The following is a 4,494-nucleotide window of genomic DNA, read 5'->3' on the forward strand; positions in this document are numbered from 1 at the left end:
AGGGAACTGCCCCATAATTCACGGTTATTTTAATTTAATCTGAGTGTGTTGCAATTTACATATAGACTGGAATGCAGTCTCAGAGGGAGAAAAAAAATCTATTTTGAGTAAATCAACATTTGGGGGGAATAAAACTGACCATTTTAAAAAGTAATGCACATTTTAAAGCTCTGTATGCATTTCAGAGAAGCCAGCATCAATATAAGATGAGCATTATTTTAAAATGAACTATTCATAAAAACATTATGAGTATATTCTTTGATTAAAAACTTGGTTCTAAGCCTTCTGAAATTTTGAAAGACTTATGGTCTTTCATATGCTATAGCTCTTAACCAGACAAGCATATTCTTCTGGAAGATATTCCTTCAGTAGAAATAAATTAACCACAGACACAATGAAATGGCCAGAGTTGGCAAGAATGGGAAAGAGCTGGATGATATTAGAAATTAAATGAATAAAATATGGTGACCCTTTATCAACAAATATTTAACCATAAATTTATTTTTATTGTAACCTTGAAAGAGGCAAATATGATCAATAAAAATATTTGTATATCTGCTCCTTGTTAATCAGAATTATTTAAGCTTATTCTGATTGACTTGGAAGAATGAATGTAACTGAGTTTCTTGCACTTCTTCAAAAAATGACTGTAGCCACTTTGCTTAAAAGTTTAATTCAAATCCTAATTCTTTCATTCCCCTTGAGAAGTCATTAAATAGCTGTATTTAATTTAACCTTTAGCACAATTATGCTAATTAGCTTTAAACATAAGTCCAGAGAAGCACTACAATTAATATTTAGGACACAGATCTGTGGGAGGAAATGACTTGAATGTTTGAGGTTTTTCCCCCACAAGGTCTGAAGTCAGCTTCATGCACAGATTAATTTAGTATCTACTTTAACAAATCATGGCTGTAGGGCACCTTCCCAAGGTCTCTCCTGGGACTTCTTTTGTGTCTAAAATTCCATCATTAAAACTTGTTTTCTCTGTTTTTGCAGATGACTTGGTTGACTATGTAGAAAATTCTTAAAAATCTACCAAAAATCTACTAAAACTAGTAAGGGAATTTAGCAAGTTCATACAATGCAGGGCCAATATAAAAATCAATTATATTTCCAAATATTAAAAAAGAAAAATTGGAACAAAGTAACCATACTGTTGTGATAACATTGGAAAACATGAATCACTTAGGAAATATTTTTTTTAAATATGTATAAGACCTATATACCAAAAATTACAAACATTGCTACTAGACATTAGATAACAACTAAATAAATGGGGAGGCATACTGTGTTCATGTGTTGGAAGCTCAATATTGTTAAGATGTCATTTCTTTCTGTATTGGTGTACAGATTTAATGCATTTCCAATCAAAATCTGTATCAGTTTTTTGGTAAAAAGTGACAATCTAATTCTACAATTTATGTGGAAATCCAAAAGACTTACACTAGCTTAAATAACTTTGGGATGGGGTGGGAGGACAAAGTTGAAGAACTTCTATCATCTGATTTTAAGAAATACTTCAGTAAGCAAGTTAATGTGACACTGGCATAAATATAAACATATAGATCAATGGACTAGAAAATTCAAAAATAAATCCAGACCAATAAATAGGTTTAAATTTTCAAAACTTGGTGCTGGAACAATTGGCTATCTACATGCAAAAATAAATATAACTCACACCATAAATAAAAATTACTTTAAAAAATGTCAGCAAAACTATAAGAGTTGTAGAAGAAAATACAAAATAAAATCTTTGTGACTTTGGATTAGGCAAAGGGTTTTTAGAACAACAAAAAAATATGAATCAAAACAAGGAAAAAATTAATAAATTGGATTTTATTAATACTAAATGGTTCTGCCCTTCAAAAAGGCACTGTGAAGAAAATAAAAAGACAAGCCATAGACCAGGAGAAAATATTTGCAAATCATGTTTCATAAAGGATTTCTATTCAGATTTTATAGAAACATTTTTCAACTCAACAAAAAAGCAAACAATCTGATTTTTTTAAGTGGTCAAACTATTTGAACAGACACTTCACCAAAGAAGATATATGGATGGCAAATACACATGGGAAAAGATGCCCAACATCATTAGTTATTAGGGAAATGCAAATTAAACCAGAATAAGATACTACTAAATACCTATTAGGATAACTAAATTTAAAAAAGAAAAAAATTAAAACACACACACACACAACTACAAGATCTAATGAGGATGCACAGCAACTGGAACTCAATTACTGGTGAGAATAGAAAATGATATGGCTACTCTGGGAAACAATTTGGTATTTCTTAAAAAGTAAAACATACACTTATCTTGCTAGCCAGTTATTTCACTCCTAGGTATTTACTCAAGAGCCAGTGTGCTTCCTTTAGGGCTTTACAAAAATATATTTATACACACAGGATACTCAAATTTTTCAAACAAACTAGAAACAACCCAAATGTACAACAACGGGTAAGGGGGATAAATAAAATGTGTATATCCATACAGTGGGATTATACTTAGCAATCAAAAAGAATAAACATGCAAAAACTGGAATGGCTCATTAACATTATGCTGAGCAAAAGAAAGCAGACACAAGAGATTCGTTCTATATGGTTCCATGTATATGAAATTCTAGAAAAGACAAAACTAAGCTATGGTTCACATTGCAAAAGGAAGGTAAATACATAATTATAAAAGTGCAAGGAGATATCTTGTTCTCTGCTGGAGTTATTAATATTGCGCTGTAACTGATGATCCCTGAAGTTGTAGTGCACTAGCATAATAAGTTTATTTCTCCTTCACACAAAGTCTAATGCAGGGGCAAGGGCTCTCCTTGACCCTGCCACTCAGAGGTTCAGGTTCTCTCCATCTTGGATGCTACCCTCTTAACACAGGGTTTCCCAGGTCGCTGGAGCAAGGGAAGAAAGCCCTAAAGGAAGCACACTGGCTCTTAGCTGCCTTGGCCCAGGAGTCATATGTGTCACTTCCATTCATATTCCATTGGTCAGGCCTACTCAAATTATCTGGCTCTAAACGCCGAGGAAGGCTGAGAAACTTAGGGGAGAAAATGGAATGTTTGGTGAACACTGAATCTGCCACATACATTTTATCAAGTTTAAACGCTGGATATTTAATTTAACCTTTAGCACAATTATGCTAATTAGCCTAATTGTGGGGGGCGGGGAGGAGAACTACATACAGGACTGGAAGAGAAAGGGGTAGGATAGCATTGAAAACAAACTGTCTCAAAATTTCCCTCAGCACAATCCACTCTTTTCCTTTTATACAACTGAGGCTCAGAAAAATTATTTGCCAGTAGCTAAGATCCATAATAGAGACAAGATTTGAGAGCAGACTTTTTCATACCTGCACTCTTCTTAGGACAACTCAGCTAAAGAAATAAAAATAACCTCTCTGAGTACCTCTGCTTTAAAATCTTGACCTTATCATTGTGTTCTCAGTTTTTAGTAAACATAGTATATCTGTAAATCACTGCTAAGTAGCAGTAGAGGGTGTGATAGGGTACATTGTAACAGGTGTTCATGTAAGGTACATTCCTCACAAAGCATTTTGATTCATTTTACAGAGGAAGAAGTGAAAACTCAGAGAATTGAAGTGACTAACTTAGGTGACACTTACTGGTGAGCCAGATTTGAACCCAATCTGTCTAATCCAATTCCATCTCATGGTACCTGGAGCCTCTCTATTTGTGGATGAAGAGAAAGACATATAAGCTCCACTTATTATGTGATAGAATTCTGTCTGGAATAAGTTAAATTTTATAACAACACAATTAGCTAAAATGACTCAGTCTCATGTAAGAAATTTTATAACATTCATCTTTCACATCATTACATTGTAATACAACATGAAGATATAAACAAAAAACAGTGCAAATTAAAGAAAAATTATTCTTAATCATTCAATTGTAAAAATATTCACATAAGTATTCTAATAAAAAGAAAACTATCTTTAATAGGTGACTATTCTATTAGCATTCATCAAATGTTTCTAAAACATGTAAATTTATACATATTATACAAAAGAATATCAGTCAGAGATGAGGTCAGCCTTTAGCAATTGACTTCTCTTCATGTCAAGCTGACCTGGCCATAGCTGTAATTCCTGATGAAGGAGCCAGAATAATACCCAGTCATTTAGATACTTGGCGATCCTGGCTAGTCAATAAGGAAAATCAAAGCAGCTAGATGAACATTGGGCAGGATACTTCAGAGAAATTCACTACATTCTGCATCTTGCCTATAGAGTCTTTCTGGATTTATCAGGGGAACCAACCAGAGAAGCTTCAGAATATTCATGGGGGGGGGGGGGTGGTGAGGGGGTTAGGAGAAAGAGGGATCTTGATCTACTGCATTATCATTTGCCTACATTTCACATTAGATTGAGGAAGTATCAATTATCCAATCAGAGAAGGGGTAGATGGGGACCAAGACTGTGGAAATAATGAAAGGAGCAGGGCTGAGTTTTCCAATAAGAGAACA

The sequence above is a fragment of the Myotis lucifugus genome, unplaced genomic scaffold (assembly GCF_000147115.1).
Source record: "Myotis lucifugus unplaced genomic scaffold, Myoluc2.0 scaffold_240, whole genome shotgun sequence".
NCBI lineage: Eukaryota > Metazoa > Chordata > Mammalia > Chiroptera > Vespertilionidae > Myotis > Myotis lucifugus.